This window comes from Astatotilapia calliptera, chromosome 22 (assembly GCF_900246225.1).
Source record: "Astatotilapia calliptera chromosome 22, fAstCal1.2, whole genome shotgun sequence".
Lineage (NCBI taxonomy): Eukaryota > Metazoa > Chordata > Actinopteri > Cichliformes > Cichlidae > Astatotilapia > Astatotilapia calliptera.
In genome coordinates, this window is record NC_039322.1 from 17,873,707 (window position 1) to 17,896,633 (window position 22,927).

A 22,927-nucleotide genomic window follows, 5' to 3' on the forward strand; every position below is an offset into this window, starting at 1 on the left:
AAAAGCCTGTCATGCCGTGCACCACAGTTTTGTCATTTACTGATGCAATGTGGGGACAAATTAGAAGCACTTGGTTTAATGGGTAAGAGCTGTTTGCTGCTCCCTAACAACTGCAGAACTGTTGCCATGCAAAAACAAGTTGACATGAAATTATGGATAAATGAATCGTGCAGCACTTGGGTTACATTTCAGTCATTAGTATTTGCACCGATTTCACAACAGCAATATACATGGAAAATATCACGGGAATTGGCCAATTCTAAGTTCTTTGCTGAAGAAATATGGGAATAAGGAAATGCTAAAAAAATAAAGCAAAAAGTTAATATAAGTACTTTTAAGTCTGCACTATAGTGTAAAAAGTATTCCTTGATGTGAATATGAACTTGAGCGATGTCCCATTCTTGATATATAGGGTTTAATACGATGTTGGTCCACCCTTTACAACTGTAAAAGCTACAACTCTTCTAGGAAGGCTTTCCACAACGTTTAGAAGTGTTTATGGGAATTTTGGATCATTCTTCCAGAAGGGAATTTGTGTGGTCAGACACTGATGGTGAACAAGAACGCCTGGTTTGCAGCCTCTGCTCTCATTAATCTCAAATGTGTTCTATCAGCTGGAGATCAGGACTCTGTGCAGGCCAGGCAAGTTCTTCCATACCAAACTCGCTCCCTAAACTGTTCCCACAAAATTGGGGCCGTGAAATTATCCAAAATGTCTTGGTATGCTGAAGCATTAAGAGTTCCTTTCACTGAAACAAAGGGACCGAACCCAACTGCTAAAAAACAACCCCCCCTCCACCAACTTTACACTTGGCACAACGCAGCAAGAAAAGTACTGTTCTCCTGGCAACCACCAAACCCAGACTCGCCCATCAGATTGCGAGACGGAGAAGTGTGAGTCATCACTCCAGAGAACACGTCTCCGTCACCACAACAACCGACACTTTGCATTGCATTTGGTGATGTAACGTTTGGATGATTGGTCATGAAAACAGATTCCTTGAAGCTCTGTACACGTTCTTAAGCTAATCTGAAGCCTACGTGAAATTTGGAGGTTTGTAGTGATTGACTCTGCAAAAAGTTGGCAGACCTCTGGGATTAGTTGCTGAGATTCCCATCACTTCCACTTTGTTATAATACCACGAACGCTTGACTGTCCAATATTTAGTAACAACTGGACTATTTAGACACGACTGGACTTGTTGCACAGGTGGCATCCTATCACAGTACCATGCTGGACTTCACTGAGCTCCTGAGAACGACCCATTCTTTCACAAACGTTTGTAAGAGCAGTCTCCATGCCCAGGTGCTTGATTTTATCCACCTGTGGCCACAGAAGTGATTGGAACACCTGAATTCAATTATTTGGATGGGTGACTGAATATTTTTGGCAATATATGTCGTGTCCAAATTCATGGGCTGCATTCTCCTGAGGCCGCATTTGTAGACCGATTACGTCACAGCGACGCGCCGAAGGCTGTCCAAATTCGTAGACCCCTCCGAATGCAGCCGACAAATGCGTGCTCCTTTTTCCGAATTTGAAGGATGGGTCGGGTGTGTCCTTCGTGGCCCACCATATCCCAGAATTCATAGCGCGGCCCAGCCAAGCTCCAGTTTCCGGCTAATGGAGGCCGCTACTAAGTTTTAAAAATTACTCTTATTAATCTTTCTGGGTCACGAAATAAACTTTTAACATATTTTCAGGCGAGAAAGTAGTTGTGTAAACATCAAATATCTGCTCGGTTTATCAAGATATCGCATCTTTGCTAAAGTGCTTCGACATTTTCGGAGACGTCTGCTACCCACCAGCTCGATAGCTAGCCGGGAGCTCGAGGGTTACTGATGCGGCCGAGAATGGCACAACTCCCGGCACATCATTTTCAGATCACCGCGGACTTTCGCTGCTCGGGTTAAACGTTGTCAGCCGGTGATCAGCTGTGATCAGCTGATCACGGGGCCGGGGTTAAAAGAGAGACGCCACCCACCTGTTCGCCGCTCAGACATCATAGTGTCCTTTTCGTTTAGAGTTTACATTTCTGGATTTTAGCTCAGATCAAATAGTTCGTGTGTGTTTGTGCGCCCGCACGTTTGCAGAGTTAAATACAAGTCAGCTGCTGCCGCTCATGCCCCTTTGAGGATGAGGTCTTTGAACGCCAGACAAGAGCAGCAAATGAGAGCAGCACAAGCATATGCAGATGAACATGTGGAAGCTGACACAGATGTGAATGAGACATTCACTTTTTAACATCTCTCATTTTACATAGAGCCTCAGCAGTATTAGCTGAGGTTTATGGAAATTTTTTATGCAATGCAAAGCACCGAGGAAAATGACTTGCAAAAGAAGTTTAAGATCAACATGTAGTTAGTATCCTGCATTAGTATATCCTAGGTCAGAAAAATAAAAAATAAAGAGCAATCCAACAGATGGAAGGGCATAAAGGCCACTGAGCTCACTCTTACAACCAACAGCTGAAGATTTTCTATTTGCTGTTAACTGAGAAATTTTAGCGCTAAAAGAGCCTTTTCTTCTTAAGGTGACTTAAGGTTCAACAGAGGGCCCAAGCGGGTCATGCTGTGAGGGTGGCTGAGGGCGTTGACTGTAAATGTGTGAATGAATCTTAAGGAAGTTCTGAGGGTGCGTTTGGCAGCACACATTGCATACATACTGATTTTTAAAATGTATTTCTCCATCAATTGAGCGTTTTTATGCTTTCACAGTATTTATATAGCACCTAGGCACAAGACACCTAAACAACACAACTTCCTACCATGTGCATCCTACATGAAACAATTGCTCTTCCCCCGCTTGAACGTTGCTTCTCATCCCTGCACTGAACAAAAACCACTCTGTATCGTACTGTGACATTTCAGGGGAACTGATAATTTGGTCTGCAGCTGCTACAGTGTTGCACACTTAACTTCAAAAGATACATCTTCTAACGGAAACATGGTCTGCACTTAAACTAAAATCAATTGTATCAGAGGATTACCATCTCCACTGAAGCATGTAATAACCAAAGGGTCGTATTATCATCATAACTCAACAAATCATAATCCGCCGCTGCACCTTTAATGGCTTTTAAAAGTATGTCAAAGTCCAAATTGTTGCCACCAGTCATGTATTTAATGACTGTGCCCCTCCACCGAAGTGCCAGTTATTCTGCCCAGCTTTGAATGCTCTATCCCCTGTTGGGTTGTAGCCTAGATTGAGATGTGCAAAAAGCCCGAGAACATTTGAGATTGATTCATGGCTATTTTTACTTGTCCTACTTGAAATAAATGGTTCAGATACTCACAGGAAGATGTCAGGCACTGAAAGGGCTTATTGAACTCATAAAAAAATATCACTGGAAAGCTAAATGGTGTTGGAAGAGGGTATGCTTCAGTGTAGAGGTTTCAAAGAGGGGGAAAAAAGCACCTTTTAATAGTAGAGAACAATAAGCTATCCTCTATCCATTAGCCTGTTACTGAAAGACTGCTGGTATTCTGACGGGTGAAAATGAAAACGTTGGAAAATGTTCATGCGCGCAAACGCACACACACAAACACACAACCAGAGGGCTTTAATAAAAGGTGTGGTGAAGAAGACGTCTCATGTGACCTTGCACCTTGACAAACTCAGTCCACACGTTAGCAGCGTTTCCAGCAAAAGCCACACACATGCAGAACTCCTCTCCACCAGAGCAAAAATTACTCCTCTTATTAAGACATAACTCTGGAGAGAACACAGGCCCTCAACAACACTCATTACCTTAGCATATAGCAAGCACGCCACTGTTCAGTGTTGCTGGCGCTACAATTATGTTAGCGCTGATGACTATCATCACAAGCATAATAAACGCTCTACAGGAACACTGGCATTATGGAAGATGGTTATGGGCTCTCCTGTGGAAATCTCTTGCCGCCATTGCCACTTCTCTGTTGCATAGAGTCACACACACCCTGCCTGCACACACACACACACACACACAGGCTGAGTGTAAAGCTAAACTGTGTATCTGGTCTAGGTGCTATGAAAGGATTCAGTCACTTCACACACCAGCCATCTACTTGCTGTGACTGGCACAAGTGAGTAGGAACAAAGGAGTCACTGTGGCTGTCACACACACTCCTCGTTACACTCACCCTTTGCCCTGCCAGCTGTCTCTTCATCCCCTCCCACTGTCCCCCAGCTGTGGCTATACATCAAGCAAACCTCAATTCCACACGCAAACACACCCAGCATCTCCTGGGTGGCTTCAGGACCTGGTCTGACCAAAACACTCTCTTCCTCCCTGCTGCGTGGTCACTGCCTATCTGCCACACTGAATGACTGACTGACCGCACTGTTGGGGGGCACAATGTTTTTCGCCATCCACCAACGGTTCATCAGCGTCACACCACTGCACACACCCACAACAATGAACTCATGTGTGCCACGGAAAACATGGTGAGGCTTATTTTTGAGAATATTTTCCACATGAGGCAGTTTTTTTTTGTTGCTTTTAAAGTCTCCAAGATGCTTGTTATTGTTCTCTCTCTTGCCTGCTAGACTTATTTCCCCAGCCACTTAGGGCGTACTACGCCCTTTCACCACAATGCCCTCCCCCCTCTCCTGACAGTTGCCCCGTGCCCCACCACTGGGCTCACCCTTTAATTTGTTAACCCCCAAGCGTTGCCCTAAGCTTCCCACTCTCCCCCCCCTTCCTATTATTTATTTACCCCCCCCCCCCACCCCACATCTTTTTTTAACCATATGCTACAACCATGCCCTCCCCTCAATATGTTTACCCAGTGACAGCCCTCAGCCTGGTCTGGTCAGTCACAAACCAGTGACAATGCCAGCTCAGCCTCCACCCTAGCAGTGCGGTGACTGGCCACGGCTAAAACACTTTCATCCTGTATGCATCCCCAGCCCAAGTCATACAAAAGCTATTCATTTGGGCTTCACCCATGCCCTATAATTGTCAAGCTATGTAGTAAAATTGAGGGGTGAGGGCTTTGCTTGTGGTACAGTGGCAGCAAAAGCAGAAATGAGGCTGAAGTCTTGCTATTTATAAACTGGGGCAAAGGATTCAGAGGTTCATGTTTGCCTTTTATGGGTTAATTGCTTGTAACCCACATTTTTGCGAAACAGAGACAGAAAAAGAAGGAAGAGGAAAGAGAGAAAGAAAAACACCAGTGGTGGGCATTCCACAGGCCAGGCTTTCATTGCTGTGGGTGCGATGTCATTGGAATGATGTAATCGGTGCATATCAAGCCCTCATACTGTACATCTTTTCACAGAGTGTCTGGAAACAGACACTGTTTGTTTCAGCTGGTCAGGCTGCCCTGCAATTCACACTGGAAGCAAATTAATATCTGATAACATTGGGCTGTGTAGTTCTGTCTGTGCTTTTTGACCTTTGTCTACGTACTTTCTGTCAACAGGAAAAGGATTGGTTTACACGTGGATATCGACAGGAAGTGGCTCACCTTGTACCTTCTGTTCAGATGAGGTTTGTGCTATATAGTAGCTATAAGAGCAAACCACAGTAGCTCTTCTTAACCCCAATGGGAAATCGCACTTTGCATGTAGCAAACCTTCACTGCTTTTACAGAGTGTCCTGCATCTGACAGTTCCCCTATTATTGTAAAACTGCCCTCGGTATTTCCTGTACCTTTCTTCTACTTTGCTGTCTGGGCTGGAAAATGCAGCTCGACAAGTCAAACATGCACACACACACACACACACACACACACCAAAAATACAAACACTGGGTGTTAAGCTTCCCCTCCAGACAACAAAAGAACAGACACAGCAACAAGCCCCGAAGGCAACATTAAACCCAGCTTGTCTGCCACTACAATACCCCTCTTCTTTCAATAGAGAGCCATGCTGTGACCAAGCGAGCTGAGCCGTATGTGTTATTCCTCACTTCGACATAGCAGGGTAAAAGATAAGGGCTGAGCACACAGTCGACGTGTGACATCCACAGGAAATGGAAAACTCTGATGTGTGGCCAGCACAGACCAGCCAGGGTGACACGGGGTAAGACAGGTGGTTTACAGATGGAGAATCTGAGCGAGCCACAAACGGCAGAAGAATCCCGAGCTCATCACAATGATTCAGCCGAGTGTGAGAGCAACAAAAAACACGGTGTTTATTCTCAGATGGCACGAAGAACTCGTGTCTATAGACACAACAGTGTGACTGGCAGAACTAACAAGAAGCAGAAACTCTGATAAGAACTAAACAGAAGACAAAATATTTGTCTCTGCCAAAGAAAACCATCTCCCACATGGGTGTCTTGACATAGGCATACTCTGCTTTTGACAATGATGCATTAATTTTGTTGTGAACTCAGCTGGCACTCTTATGCTGTACTAATTACTCAGCTCACGAGGCAAGAAAGAGACACACAGAGGCGTTTTTCACACGTATTTCTGATCAACTTAACAAACCTGGGCAGTTACGTAAAACTAATATGTCTTTCATAGTTCACTGAGGTGGGATGAGGCAAGTTTGGACCAAGCATCCATTAGCTTTCCGTCTTAACAGCCTCCACTAGTATCTGCTCAGCTCAGCCTTTATGGTTTTCCATTAGGTGTTACTACCTGGTACCAGGTACCTTTTTAGTGCCTACTCGTCCGGGGTTACAAGCTAGCTGAGTTAAGCTGAAAATGTGACATCGTCAGACTGCGTGCCACTGATTGGCCAAAGATTGTCATCACTGGATGAGTCACAATAGTGACTCCTTAACATGAATTAAAGCCGGCATCTTTGAAACCTGCAATGAGGGAAATAGCTACACACAAAACAACACTGTGGTTCAAGGATGAGGCGTAGACGTTTTGCAGCAGAAATACCATCAATGTCCTCTACTGTTGTGTTTGTGTCACATACAAATGACGACACGAGACTTTTGGCAATAATGACCCCACGCACATTGAGGCGGTACTCAACTGTAATAGAAAACTGCCCAAAGAAAGTAGAGTCAAATTGAACCGAGCCAAGGTACTATTGGAAAAGAGGTAAAAGAGCTTCACCATCTGACCTGATGCTCTTTGACAGCTTGACATCCCCCTGAGCGAGGCTTTGGGAGGCCTTCTTTTCGCTGTGGCTGTTTTCCAGATCAAATACCCTGCTTGAGATTTTTTCTTCCTTCTAACAAGCGATAACGTTGCCATCAGGGTGTGACAACTAATTATGGTTTGTTGTTTTCCCGGCTGCTTAGAGCCAACAGAAACTCACCTCAGGCTGCTACTGAGCTGTACAGTGGCAGCAAGAGAGATGACCAATGAGGCTTGGAGCAATGATGCCCTGACGAATGCTGCTGCTGCTGGTCAGTGTGTGGGTAGTGAGGGTCAGAGACTGGGCAATATGAATATGTGGAGCTGTATAAATGGAGAAAACATGACGATAGAAGATAAAGACGAGTCAGAAACACTGACAAGAATGCTAGAAAAAGAGGAGGAATTAAAGTCTTTAGGCCAATACATCGTCTTCATTTGCGTAGCTCTCCACCTACATGCAGGATAGAGAGTGGGATGACACACATTTAACCAACACAAAGGCTATGGAGATGCACTTGCATGAAGTCCTGCAGTGAAAAGTTCAAGTAGTAATTGGGTAAAGGGTTGGCCTGAACTGGAAAGACATCAGTCTTACCAGAGTTCACCAAAAGGAGGAAGCAAAAAAACAAAGTCTGATTACCCCTCCTCTGCTGAAGCAGAGATAAAGGACTACCACAAACATGAGCAATAGTGGCCTTTGTTTGTAGCTTTTCCACATATTTTTTAAACTGGTCCCGAGTACCAGCAAACTGCTTGAACAGGCAGATGTGCATCTGCAAAGCCCAGCCCAGCTCTAAATCAGAACCACTCTTTAAAAGAGCGACATAAAGATTGGGTATCCAAGGGATGCAACCACGAGAGGGTGAAATATCAGAATGCTCTGCTTCTCGTACGCTCTTGCGCGTTTTGATTTATTCAGAGAGCCAGAAGCAGCTCCAATATAAAGCAACATATCTTCAATCCAGCGCTTGTAGTTCCCGGGCCTGGAGAGAACGAGCGAGCTGGTGACCTTGGTATATTACGAGAGGCCCTCCACTCCTACATCTCATCTCTGTAGATGTAGCCTTGACTTGTCTAATAGAAAACACTCCTGCTGCACTGACATCAGAGGCGTCAAGCCAGAAAGGGATAAAATTCACAATCTCAGCCCATACATTAATTATACTGTTCATTTAGCCAAGCGTTATCGCACCGTTCCCCTCACCTCTATTCTCACATTAACAGAAATAACCAGAAATGAAAAAGCTCGCAGCAGCAACAAGAAATATAGCAAGCACCCAGAAAGGCTAATACCTGAAAATGTGTTCATATTTGTGTGTTAAGGCTTGTGAGGCATAAACACCATTTAAAAACTGCAGCTACTCATTTTAACAGTATTGTCCTCTTTTTTTTTTGCTTTCCTTCAAAGCATTAAATTAAGTCTTAACAGAGTTGCTTTTAACCAATACATAAATCAAAGAAAATTCAGACTTTATAATAATTGCTCAAATTTACTTTTAGAAACAGAAGAACAATGAAGACAGATAAACCCACAAAAACACAACAACACTGGAGATGAAGGGTGAAATAGGTTTGCGGGTTTCTCACCTCAACTGTAATTCACTCTTCTACAAAAATGCAAGATTTTTAAAGGCCATTTTTGGGTAATTCCTTCAAGCAAGCTCTGCTGGATTTACAGAGAGTTCCCAAAGAAAACCAAGAGAGCCTAAAGCTCTTGTTAAATTTACTGAGGGACTCGTGAGGACTTCTCGGGACTTTGCTACCTTCTATCTCATCCAATAACTGCCGAGCTTAAAACGTGCAGCCCTGAAAAGCCGTTTTCCAACATGCCCTTAAACTTTTAACAACGTCACTTGACAAGCGGCACATGTGAGAATATTAAACGGTCTTTAACGTGCCAGCTTCTTAGGACGAAGTCTGTGTGACATGTAATTGCACCCTTGTGAGAACAGCACGGGTGAGCGGGCGTCCTTCCTCATGCACACTCTGTCCAGGTAGCCCTCGTCCCTTTAAACCACAGTACTTCCACTAGTGGGAATCCCTCTGAAATGGTCATTTTATGGAGTTAAAGTGTAAAAATGGCTGAAGTAAAAAGTAGAATAATAGAAAACTTTGGTTTCTATCATTTTACTAAAAAAAAACTCTACTTATTGCAGCACATAACACTCTCAGACCCAGTAAAGGACCGTTTAAAGAACTGTTAAACTCTATGCAGCAGAACTTAATGTTTTCCTTACATTACTTTACCGTAATAAAAACTCGCACCAGCACCAACAATGAAACAGAAGGGCCACAGTCAGTCTGGTCAGAAATTTGGGTTTGTTACGCTGCATGTGGAGTAGCATGGAGCCACTAGTCTCAAGCAGACAGAGGTCTAAGAGGTTTGATACCAACCGAGTATCTAAATAATCCTCAGATTCCACGCAGCTCCCTCTGTATCCAAAAGGCCTTTATTTATGCTTCCCCCCCCCCCACTTACGTAATAGTTCTCCAAAACCAACGCTGACATTTGCAACTGGTGGGGCTCCACTTTAAAGAGTTTACATCAGATGAAAGTCAAATAAATGCATCAATAATTTTTCGTTATTTTAGTACGATGAAGTGTTTGCCTTTTATGTGCAAGGCAAACAAGTTCATAAAAGTCTCTCTCTCGACTTCCACAAATCTAACATCAAAAGGATAATAAAAAATCAAAAGCACAGTTCGGGGAGAGCAGGGCTGAAAACTAGGGCACTTCCATCAATTCACGCTCACTTAAGATCCAAGTGGACAAGACACTTAGGGGCACGTTTAAGAACCTAAATCCTCGAGTTTTTATCACTGAGAACAAGAAATGCACTTCTTAGCTTGGTAACGGTCTTTATTTTTTTAGTGGATAATAGTTTTTTTAACCATTAGGCAGGTCAAATTAGTGAGTAGTGGAGTAAATGTACAGTGGTGGATTGTCTTCTCTTTTTGCAGGCTGTCCAAATTGGTACCAAGGGCACCTACCGGCCAGATATACCTAAAGAGATTTACATTCCCAACTTTGATTCCTTTTAAATTACTGAGATCAGGACTCAGCAGTGACTTGTGTGTTCTTCAGTTAAGGGAACAGAAGTATTGATAAAACCATCGATATATGGACACCAAAAGACAGATTAGGTGGTGACCTGCAATATTAAACACCACCCAAAGGGCTCAGAGACACGGGGGGGGGGGAGCTATAATTAGTTTACAACATAATAAAACCTGGTTGAAGCACCTGGGTCATACTGACACACGAGCAGCTGTGAAAATGACACAGGCAAGCAGTGGAGAGAAATAAAAACTGACGCAGCAGAGAATTTTGCAAATCTTTGCAGCACCTGTGCACACGTGCCATAATTCATGCACCGAGTGATGCTGAAAACACAAAGCACGTGAGCACGATCCAACTACAGCAGGGACTAATGCCTACTCATAGTCGGGCCATCTGAAAAAGTGGCCAGCTATAAATGTAAAATCATCTCGAGCCTCTCGCACAGCTAAGTGGGGATATAGTAGACAGAGAGGCTATCTATTCATTTATCCTACTGGGTCAGTAGGCTCTAAGCCTGAGAGCCTCTTAGCTAAGAGATGCTAAATACCACAAACACAGAGCAAGAGAGCTGGCTAACCTCTCACTCAGTATTTACAGAGCTCTGCGGCAGAACCACGGCTGGAATGCAGCGGGCAGAGCAAGCATACAGAGGGATCCGTATGAGTTTCTGGGTCATCTAGGGCCGCTTCGTGTCGCATGAAGTCTAGACTTGGACCGAAAAATTCACCAATGGATGGTCTACGCTTAAACTGATTCATATTCTGAGAATGGATGGGCTCGGTGCCCGAGGAGCAGGATATGTATAGTTACACAAGCCCAACCAAGGTTAAGGGTCAAAACGTACCCACGAGCATGTTGCCTTATGCAACCGCCAAGACATCACGGTTTGTGGTAAAAAACAATAAGACTCTCCATCAGTTTTTTCTCATTTACTCTCATCGAGTTGTTCGGCTCTGAACTTAGCCCGAAGCAACAATCAGTAAAGTAAAGAGCAGAACATGGCAGCAGTACCGATGAGATCTCTTCTCACCCATCTATGTGTGATTGGCTGTCTGGCACTTCCCCACTGCACCTTCAGTACCTACGTACTGTTTTAATTAACTTCATACCACAGGGAGCAATTATGCAAGGCAACATTCAACTAATTTGGAACTGCAAATTAATCTCCCCTGAAGCTGTACAATGACAGGCCTATCTATGACCAGTGGAAGCAAGGATAACAGCAAGGATCTCTTTTTAAAGAGACTTTTTGTTTTAATAATAATGTTAAACGTCTATTAAAAAGGCATAGAAAGTTGTGAAGCTTTTTTAAGCTCAGTTCATATTTCACAACCACGCTAGTATGTTTTTGCTCTAAAACACATGACTTTTACTGTGTTTACGCAATCCTGCATTTCAGAACTCCCAAAACTGAGACTTTTGGAAATGCTACTTCCTTTGTTTCAGTTTGAGAACTCCAGGATAGAGTTTTACTGGCGTCACACAGAAGCAGAGAGTATTTGGACAGAATGACAGAGACCGATGGGGTCTTAATAGTCAGTTTGTGTCCTGCATTTTCACGAGTTCACTGTACCTGAATGGCAGCTCACTGTAATAGACCGAGATTGCTTTTGAACAGGTGCTAAAAGCACTCTTGGGATAAAGATCGCTTCAGTTTTAAAAGCGTTGTTTTAGGAACAACTTGCATTTACGTGTTTGCAGCTTAAGATGAACAAGCAGTAAGCTCGGGATACATCAGGGAGAAAACAATTTACATACCTCGGCTTCCCTTGGGGAGCAACAACAGAGAGTGAAAAAGTAAATGGGGGGGGGGTGCAACGTGAGAGTGCGCAGCTGAGAGGAAACTGCAAGAGACGGATTGCATGTGTGAGAAAGGAAGCATAAGCGAGGGAGCAAGCTAATAAGAAAAAGGCGAGGGGGGGGGGGTTGTCAGACGTGAGGAGTAGGAAATTAACAGGGTTGCACTTGAGGAGGTGGTGAGAAGATGCCAAACAGTAGGGAGCGTCAAATGGGTACAGAGAAGGATCTCACATGTGATGCGAGTCAAAGAGGCGAGGGCAGGCACCCATCCTCTCCCCAAATGCCTCTCCATCTCAGCCTCTGTGTACTAATCTGATTTCCTGGATTATATTTCGGGATTAAAAAAAAAAAAAAGGCCCAAGTACTCAATTTTAATTCCATCAGTTTGTTTGGTGAATCACTGCTGCCGCATTTCATCATCCAACTTTGTTTTGCTCTTGTGTTGCAACACTCCATTTCTGCTGCTGATTTTTAAAACCCTGCAGAGCTAAAGAAATATTTACTCGGCGAGGGGAGCTAACAAGAAATGAAGGTTTGCCGCAGCTGATAAAAACTTAAGCACACGAGTCCCTTGTGTGAACGTAAACCTAACTAACCTCACAGCCAGGGTGATGGGGCTACAGGTAGCGCTCTGTTCCCCAGTATGGCTCATGAATGGCCTTCTTTGAGTGGTAAAGCTGTGCCAGACCTCTGCTGAAAATCTCTAACTCACAGTCGTAAGAAGTCACGGGGTGCACATATAGGACAAAAGTGCAAAAAATGCATACAATAATATTCTTATGGACATTAATACTGGAAAAACGACTCCACTGAATCCCTTCTGGTCAAGTTCTGCATCTCCAGTGTAACGACTGCGTGTGTCCCAGTGCTTTTGCTTCTAGGCTACAATCTCACCATGACACGATGATGCCAACATGCTTGCGGTTCCATCACAACAGGGACGTCTTTGGCGGATAACGGGGCGTATAAACGAGCTCTCACTCTGCCAGAAGTTGCCCAGAGGAGCAGAGGGTCCGAACGCAGACAACAGCGCAGACCCAGGGCTGCACGATGACTGATGCGACGAGGACAGCGCCGAGACACGCTGAGCTGTCTGCTGTTGAGGTCTTTTTAGAACAGCTACAGATTGAAGTGAGGTGGTTACAAAAGTGGGATTCGTGGCATCAAATTGGTAGATTTTCTCATCTTCAGCATGGATTCCATCCACCTCATCTTATCTCACAAGTTTAAAGCAATTGTCAGGGAAGCATTATGGAGCTGTTTCTCGTTTCACTGCGGGGAAAACAGTGCGATGGATTTGTTGCTGCACATTGGAATCAAGTCACAGCGATCCTGTTACAGGGTTTTTTTCAGATTTAACACCCATTACACCCCTTTAGCCTATGGATTCTGAGTCTGTTTTTCACTGATTTCTACCTATTCGTCGTGTACTCTCAATCACAGCATGAGGCGTTGAGATAATAATCACTCCAATCCACACATATCTGCTTATGCATTTATAGAATCTGCAGACAAGAGACAAGATTTCAGTGCCAGAAGCTTTTTCTTTTTTTGGGTTTGACTGCAAACAGTAAACAATCTGTAGGGAGAACTAAACAATAAATACATGCACCGGAAGAATCAAAGTCACAAAATCATCAGCTCTCCTTTGATTGGCATTTAGGCTTTTAATTACTTTGAGTAATGCATTTGGATCCGTTATTAGATTATGACCGCCGCACACAACAGGAAGCTTTGGGCCCAATACGTCCAGATATCCGCCGGCTACGCTGGAAGAACATTTGATATCATATTTTAATGAAATCAAAATTGATATACATCTCACATTAGCTGATCTACTCCACAGTCTTTCCTCGTAAGAGCAATTTGGAGACGTAATGCTTGGGAATGATGCACCCAGCCCCCGTGTTGTTTATCTACAATATTAACATACTTTCTGCGGTAATGAAGAAGAAGGGGAGCTACTTAGGGCCAAATCTTTGCAAACAGAGGTCTAATGTGGTCTAACGTCTTGTTTCTTGCCACAGGAGTAAGGCAGGAAAACAAAGCAGAAGGTTATTAAATCAGCAATGATGAAAAACTGATTAACTACTGTCTTTCTACCCAAAGAGATTGGATATCCAGCCAGTGCAAGGGGAGGAGTGACAACAGATTCTTCTTCTTCTTCATTTTTTTTTTTTTTTTTTTGAGGGACAAGACTAATCAGAAGTTTGGGAAACAGCACTCAATAAAACGCATTGATTTGAAGGGGGAGGTCAGGTGAAAACCCACCGGAAGTGAAAAGAGAGAAGTGAAGAAGACCGCTTTAAAGGGTGTGAGTGAAGCTCATGTTGGTATCGCAGGTTCTGATCCGTTTTGAGGATAGCAGAGAGCTTCTGCATGAATCAGAGGCTGTCCGGCTTCTTCTCTCCCTCCTCTTGCCTAATCACAGGCCCGCGGTGTGGCCAGCGTGCAGGGTTGGAGTTACACACGGCGCACAATTAAAGCAGCTCTTTAATTGGGGGGGGAGAAAACGTACAGCTTTTTCTTCTTCTTCTTTTTTGTTGTTGTTGCATTTAGCCATCAGCAGCATGCACTTCCATCACACAAGCCGGGAAAAGCAGAGACCTCTGCTGCTTCTTGGCTGTATATCTGCAGCAAACACGCAACTTGCAGCATTGCTGTGCACTTGTTTCAAAAAAGGGGAAAACAAGAAACTAAACCGAGGACAAAGCCTGGATTTACTGGCACTTTCATTTATGCATCGCAGTTCAACGTGCATGTTAGAGAGAGAGAGCAGTGATGCTTAAAAAAAAGAAAAAAGAAAATCAGAAAGAGCATGTCAATAAAATAACAGCGCCCGGAGCCGCTGTGAGGCCACCGAAAACAAAGTAGCGACAGGCAGGAGGAGAGAGCCGTGAGCGCAGGCACACTCGCTGCCTCGCTCCGGTGTAACGCACAGACACTCGGGCACGCCGTGGCGAGAGCGCAGCGAGCACACAAAAACACTGCGAGCCACCCCCCAGGAACATTTAGCGCCACAACGCGAAGGAAGTGAGACGGAATTTCAGCAACAACAACATTTCTGCAGGAAGAAGGAAACGAGGCTTTCACCAACCTGCCGACGCGAGGACGCTTCTTCCACTAAAAGGTCCGGCGTTGTGTGTTGTGAGTGAGAGAGAGAGTGTGTTTGTGTCCGTGTGTGTGAGAGCGTGTCACTCACTGGTGTTTCCTCTCTCTCTCTCTCTCTCTCTCTCTCTCTCCCTCCTCTGCCGTAGAGATAGTGCTGATGTTTCCACTTCCTCTTTTCTTCTGCCGTCTGCTGGCTGGCTTGTGTTGCCAAACAGAGGATGCACGAATGCACGACAGCAGCAGAACTCAAGCAGTCACTGGTTAACAGGAGGAAGGGGACTTTTTAGTAATTATTTATTTTTTTACAGGATGGAAAATCGTCATTTCATTATTTTAGCCCCAAAGCTCAGCTCGGTTTGGTAAATAACAGTTTTAAGTCCAGTGCCAACATACAGAAAGGGAAATGAAAACTTTCTTCTTGTTTTACAGAGTATTTCTGAGTGGAAACCTTCACTCTGTAAAAGTAATCCTCTCCTCACCCCCCCCTGTCAATTTATTTACCTAAACATGTAGTGAGGGAGTGTGTGGTGACAGTGGTGTGTATGGGTGTGTGTAGGTGTAGTGTGTTGGATAAGGATGCAAGAGCAAAATCACCTAACAGGAATATCACAGAAATGTGGAAGCTGAGGAAACAGGAAGCATCTTTTCTTATGAGTCCTTCAATAAATGTGCTATAAAGATCGATTTATCATCCCAAAAGCATTTGATATCAGTGTTGGATTAGATTAATTGCCAGATAAGCAAGAAGATGACCATCCCAGTTTGATTTTCGTTCATCGGTTATAACATTCTTGCACAGTCAAGCACACTTTCCGAGAAAATGACAACAAATTGTGTGTATTTGATGTATTTTCTTCTCTAATTTATGTTTGTTACTGTTTGTTTATATTCCTACAAGCAGGGCAATCAAAAACTGACATTAAAACCCAATATGGCTCACGTGTAAAATCATGTGTAGGCTATCTGGCAGTTATTAAAAAGAGTAAAAAAAAAAACAGGCTGGAAGAAAACACTGATTAGAGAAGACAAGAGCAGAAGACAATAGTCTGTGTTGCATCATATACTTAAATGTTACTTCATGCTCTCGCTGATTTTCCCTGATGTCTTTTAGTAACTACGATCCTTAAAAAAACACATCATTCTTGATAAAGAAGGGACTGTCTCCTAAAGAGGACTAAATGTACTTTGCAGTTCATCATTAATGACTTTGCACAGAGAATTTACAAGGCTGAAAATAAATACGCGCTTATTTTTCGGCTGAGAATAATTTAGGAAAAAATGAAATATTAGAAAGGACTTCTGCCTCCCCGAGTGAGCCTACACCAACATGACAAATGGTGGGCCTGCTACAGCAACGATTGAACAGATTATACCTGACAAACAACTCAAATCTGAAGGAGACGTCTTTTTGTTTCACAGTAACTGATGAAACAAAAGCAGATCGGCCTTCAGTCTCTCGGGAAAGGAAAGGCAAACGGGAACAGAGCTTTCAATAATTCATGGTTATTGAATGTCCTCCTGTTTGGAGGGTGGGATTATGACCTTCTAGTGTTACTTTATGTCTGAGGGTATAATGTTGCAGGCACTCTGTAAAGACTGCAGCATCTCCGAGCCATGGTGTCCCTTTAATTTTGATCGTTAATTACCTGCTGTGCTTGGTACCAGAATGAGTGGCATTTGTGGCTGAAAGAGAAAAAGAGTGTGTGTGGCAGGCAGCTCTGCAGCTCGTCCTCGTCTCCACTCAGCGGGAGCAGCAGCAGGAGGATTAATACAGGAGCCCTGTTCGTCCTGGCAAACAATCTGGAGCGACACACCCAGCAGAAATCTCTTAGTCCCTCGTTCTGTTTATTTTTCTCTCTGCAAAAACACAGGATGCAAAGCTCGGCCCGTTTAAATGGCAGCCCTCGTCCTCGACTTCACACCCAATCTGACTCCATAAATAGGCTGCGAGGACAGGCACACCTGACCCAAAAATGTAAGAGGAAGAAAACAGATATTTTTATGGGTTTTTCAAGATGCGTCAACACATTTTGTTTTTCTGTGCAAGCATACAGATTTGACTCAGATAATAAATCTTTGTTTGACCTATGAATGCTGCGTGATATGTAATATGGTATGTAATATATTCTAAACAGCACTTACTGCTGCTTTTCTTTTGGGGAAGCAAACAAAAGCATTCTTTTATTCCTCTGTGTTATTTGCGTCATTTGGTCACTGTGACCTTTGGATCCCCGACTCTAACTCGAGAGGGCTCAAGAGCAAATCGAAGGGCTCAGAGATGAGGTCATATTTTCATCTTCTATTTCTATTTTGCCATATTGCTTTAAGACAGCCCACACTTCTAAAAAAGCATCACATGATGCGTTCAATCAAGTGGAAACTCACAGTGCAAGCCGGTAAAACTGCAGAGTCACTCTCATTTCTGGCGTTGCACTCAGAAGGTAAGCACTGGACTGATTTCTTTTTATAGATGTCAGTTGTCACTTGTGTAACTCGCTCTGATTTGGACACATCCTGTTTCACAAACAGCGGGCCAACCTCCGTTCATCTGCACGTCTGGTGTGAAACTTTAATGTCATATCAGATAACACTATCAAAACAGAGGGAAGCCTTGGTGCTGCTTAATTTTCCCTTTTGGCAAACATGGTTATTATTCATGAGTTAAGTGCAGCAGATCTGCTCATAAAGGTTTAATTGTCTACTTTCTTTTTTTCCTCCCATATTTTGGAAAGCAAATCCAGACCATAAGTATCTGAAGGGCTGCATATCTTTGCTTCAGATTTGATTTGATCGTTAACAGAAGACTGGTGTTCAGCAGAGAACGTCAAAATCAGATTTTACCTGCCTAAACACGATGCTCTTACCTTTAGACTTGTCTTCGTTCAAGCTGAGATCAAGTGATTAAACGGGCCAGGATTTAGGATCATTGTTTGTTGTTTGTTTCCATTCTTTTTAATGAAGCGTTGTCCACTGGGTTTCAGTGCATTTTGCTTAATTAGAGCACACAGAATGCTCATATAGACCACCCTGTTACATCCAGCAATAGACCAACAATAACAATAGATGGCAGCGTGCCAGTTCCTTTGGCAAGCCATACATGCTCAAACAGAAGCACCACCGAGTCTGATGATGAATGAGTGTTTCGGCTAGTGAGTCGTTCCTTGTTCTCTTCAGTTTGCTCTATACATGATTTGTTTTTGACAGATTCATGTTTTCTTTCAGCATCCCACAGAAATTGGATTCAAAATGATGCAGGGCTTTTTTTGTAATTGTGAGTCCTCCGAGGCTTCGAGGTCTTTGCTTGATCGTTGACAAGGACTCGTGACACATTGCAGATATAAAACAGGGTTTTCTTAAACACACAAATCCACTCATCCAGATAACTTTTATTCCGCTGTATAACATTTTATTATTTTCATGTGTTCACCTGCCATTTAATAATAATAATGTGTACTTTATTGATCCCCGTGGGGAAATTCCTCTCTGCATTTAACCCATTCACTCAGTGAAGCAGTGGGCAGCCATTGGACGCCCAGTGTGTAGGGACGGTCCCTTCCTCATGGGTACCTCAGGGTGGCCGTTCAGCGGATTCAAACCCCCAACCTTCCGATCATGGGGCCACCACTCTACCTACTGAGCTATCCCTGCCCTTTGTTGTTTCTAAATTAATCCAGCTGCCTATTTTGGGGGAAATAACAACCTTTAATGTCTGGAAATACATTATTAACTTCAAATTACAAGTTGAATCCACACACAGCTAACCTAAAGTGTTATACTACCAGGTTGAACTCCCTTTTCCCTTTAGGAGTGCTTTAATTCTACAAGGTGCCGATGGATGACAGCATCACAAAGCTGCAGATTTGTCAGCTGCACATCCATTTGGTCAATTGCCTGTTACGCATCCCAAAGGTAGAGTAAATTTATTGTCATGTTCAAGAAACCAGTTTGAGATGATTTGAGTTTTGATACAAGAAGCGTTATCCTGCTGGAAGCAGCCATTAAGAGATGAGTACACTGGGGTTATGAAGGGATAGAGATGGCCGGCAGCAATATTCAGGCAGGCTGCGGTGCTCAGATGATGCTCAGTTGGTACTAAAGGGCTCAAAATGAGCTACAAAATGATCCCTAGAATCATTATACCACCACTACCTGCCTGAACAGCTGATACAAGGCAGGATGGATCTATGGTTTCGTGTTGTTTAACAAATTCTGACCCTGTTTTTCGCAGCAGAAATCGAGACTCAGCAGATCAGGTAACGTCTCACCAGTTTTCTACTGTCAACTTTTGGGGAGCCCGTGTGAGTTGTATTTTCAGTTTCCTCTTTGCTGACATGAGTGGCACCCAGCGCGTTCTTCTGCTGTTGTAGCCCATCATTTTAAAGGTTTCACATATAGTGTCTTCAGAGATGCTCTTCTGCATAACTTGGTTGTAGCTACTGTTACCCTCCTATCAGCTCAAAGCACTCTGGTCATTTCTCCGTGCCCTCTGGCAACAACAAGATATTTCCAAGCAGAGAACTGCCGCTCACTGGATACTTCCTTTTTTTGGCCTGTTCCCTGTAAACCTCAGAGACGGTTATGTGGGAAAACCCCAGCAGACCAGCCTGTCTAGCACCGAGCACCACGCTATATTCAAAGTCACTTAAATCACCTTTCTTCCCCATTCTGATGCTCAGTTTGAACTTCACCAGGTTGCCATGACCACATCTAAATGCACTGAGTTGCTGCCATGTGATTGGCTGGTTTGCGCTAACGAGCAGTTGTACCCAATGAAGAGGCCAGTGAGCGTAGGCATGAATGAAAACACTATCCTAACAAACTGATGTGAACTTAAAGATGAAACTTGGCCCTTTAGTGTATTTTTTATTTGATCTGAAAGTGAATGTTGCAGAGAGACGCCGAGTTTGAAGAATGAAACATGCAACTGTTCCAATGCTCCCAATCTGGACTGCATGTTGAGGCTAAAACACAATCAGCACAGAGATTCGGGTCTGGCAGCCTGTCTGACCTGCACCCTGTCCAAAAAGACGGAGCGCTTTAATAAAAAGCCTCTCCACTGACCAAATTCTCTCTACGTGGCATAACCTCCCTCAGAGCTGCTTTCTGTGACTGCACCTCATCTGGGAGATTCATTGTGCTACTCAAAGACGAAGCGAGAGACAGGGAGAGAGAGAGAGAGAGAGAAGTCAACACGGAACAAAATGTTTCAGGGAAGCTGATTTATTCTCGTTTATTGGTCCAAGCGTCTAGAAAAAAAGAAATTTGCCACAGAAAGCAAGTGAGAAGAGTCAAGTATGACGAGAGAAAACTTGGATCTATGCTCTCAATAAGCAACTAAAACGCTCTCATGGCTGCATTATCTGTTACTCTTTGATGGAGCTGTAATTTCTCACAAACACATACAGTCCCCTGTGTACGAGCTATTCAGAAAGCCTAAGTCTCAAATCTAAATGGAAATCTTGCCTGCTTATTCCCTGTAGGTCTACTGTAATTGTCTCTGTCAGGGTCATTAGGAAGAGGGAATGTGTGTAGTTTAGAAGAAGAGAAGCAGCAGACTTCCTCAACTGCAGCTTAAAGAGTAATGCTTGTTTTAAGTAGCTACTGTTGGTCTGCATGCAAATCTGCTCCTAGAGAAGTCAATTTGAAGACTTCTTGATGGTAGCTGAGTACAGAGAGCAGGGATTCCTGTCCAGTGTGTACTAAAACTATTCAGTTTAAGTATCGTCAGACCGCTAGCAGGACAAGATCAAAAGAAAAATGTTGCTTGGCTATAAAGGTCACCCCATTACTGTGCTGTGTAATTTTTAATGGACAGCCTCTCTGTGAAGTTTCTAAAAAAACAAAACAAAACAAAAAAACATCAAGTCAAAGGCAACATGAGCTATAGAGTCAAAAACTATTATCTCACATGAAGGCCAGACAGTGTCGGAACAATCACATCCCTGAATCGCCCACCTGGAAACACTCATCCGGTTTCGGGAAGGAGTGACGCCCGGCGACAGCGCCCATGACACATGACAATAACTTTGTGAATTCCCTGAAATGATCCCTTTCTCACAGACTTTGTCACTATAGAGCTGGAATGTTTCTAGAGAACCTATTATGCTCATTTCCTGTTGCACATTTTTATGCATAGACACCACCAGATTTTCTTTGCATTGAAGTTTAAAAACATTCATTATTTACACCATACTTGGTGCAAACTCTCAGTTCATTCGCTGCCTGAAATGAGCCTTTTTCTCTCTCCTCCTTGCTTCGTTTAAGGCTTTTGATTTGATGTCTTTCAGGTAGTTTGAACAGTAGGTGGGTGGAGATTCTGCACTCAGCTACAGCTGTGGTCTCCGACAGGGTCAGCAGCACAGGAGCACCACAGGGAACTGTGCTGTCCCCTCTTCTCTTCACCCTGTACACCTCTGACTTCTGCTACAACTCTGAATTATGCCATATTCAGAAGTTTGCAGATGACACGGCCATCATGGGGTGTATCTGGGATGATCAAGAAGAGGAGTACAGAAGTCTGGTGAGGAACTTTGTCGCATGGAGTCACACAAACCACCTGCAACTCAACACCTCAAAGACTAAGGAACTGGTTGTGGACTTCGGGAGGTCCAGAGAAGGTCCACTGCCAGTTCAGATAGAGGGGGAGGAGGTGGAGGTGGTCAACAAGTACAAGTACCTCGGGCTGTGGGTGGACAATAAACTGGACTGGTCATGCAACACAGAGCACCTGTATAAAAAAGCACAAAGCCGACTGTACTTCCTCAGGAGGCTGAGGTCTTTTAACATCTGCAGGAAGCTCCTGAGGATGTTTTACCAGTCGGTGGTTGCTGGAGTACTTTTCTATGCTGTGGTGTGCTGGGGGAGCAGCACAGCAAAGAGGGACTCATCCAGGCTGGAGAAACTGATCAGGAGGGCTAGCTCTGTGGTCGGCATGAAGCTGGACACTCTGGTGACAGTGGCAGAGAAAAGGACATTAAAGAAACTGATGGACATTATGGACAATGCTGGGCATCCTCTGCACACGGCCATTAACAACCAGAAGAGTCTGTTCAGTGACAGGTTGCTTCTCCCCAAGACAAGAACTAACAGACTTAAAAACTCCTTTGTCCCACACGCCATCAGACTGTTTAACTCCTCTCTGGAGGGGAGAGGGAGGGGAAACAGGAGGACAAAGGAGGGAACAACTAAGCTGTAGTGCCTCTGCACCTCACTGTGCAATACCTTTTGTGCAATACTTTTTGTAAATAGTCAACAGTGCAATAGACTCAATACTTGAAATGTGCAATTCACTTGTATTTTTATTTTTTATTCCTATTTATTCTATTTATCCCCTTTGTATATTTTATTTATATTTGTCTCTGTATTTATATGTGTGTGTGTGTGTGTGTGTGTGTGTGTGTGTGTGTGTGTGTGTGTGTGTATATATGTATATATATATATAACAGTTCTGTAACTGTAACTTTGGTCGTTGCTGTGCTTTTTTTGGAAGTCGAATTTCCCAGAGGAACCCACCCGAGGGATTAATAAAGTTCTATCTTATCTTATCTTATTAAAGACATCCCCTCTCACAGAAATCATCAAAAAACAAAACAAAAAAACCCAAACAACAACAACAACAACAACCCTGTCCACAGAGCAGGGGCAGAGGGAATCTCCCCTTTTTGTCAGTGTAAAGAAGTTGGACTACACATTTAATCCCTCAGATATCTTAATAGAAGAAAAGGGAAGTACAATTTCAAATGAAAGATCTGTCATCAAGGTCCTGAGTTTAATTCCACCATCAGGCCGGGGTCTTTCTGTGTGGAGTTTACATGTTCTCCCCGTGCTTGCGTGGGTTCCCTCCAGGTATTCCGGCTTCCTCCCACCGTTCAAAGACATGCAACTTGTGGGGATAGGTTAATTGGATAATCCAAATTGCCA

The 22,927-nt window shown here is 43.7% G+C and overlaps 1 protein-coding gene across 4 annotated transcripts in view; it reads right to left on the reverse strand.

Moving 5' to 3' along the window:
* The window catches only part of elmo1 (engulfment and cell motility 1 (ced-12 homolog, C. elegans)), a 102,565-nt gene extending 87,477 nt beyond the window's left edge, over nt 1-15,088 (reverse strand). For all 4 annotated transcript variants that reach the window (XM_026157087.1, XM_026157085.1, XM_026157086.1 and 1 more), the window contains exon 1: nt 14,994-15,088. The gene's annotated coding sequence lies outside the window, so the exon portion shown is untranslated. The remainder of the gene's footprint in view (nt 1-14,993) is intronic.
* Nucleotides 15,089-22,927: the final 7,839 nt, after the last annotated feature.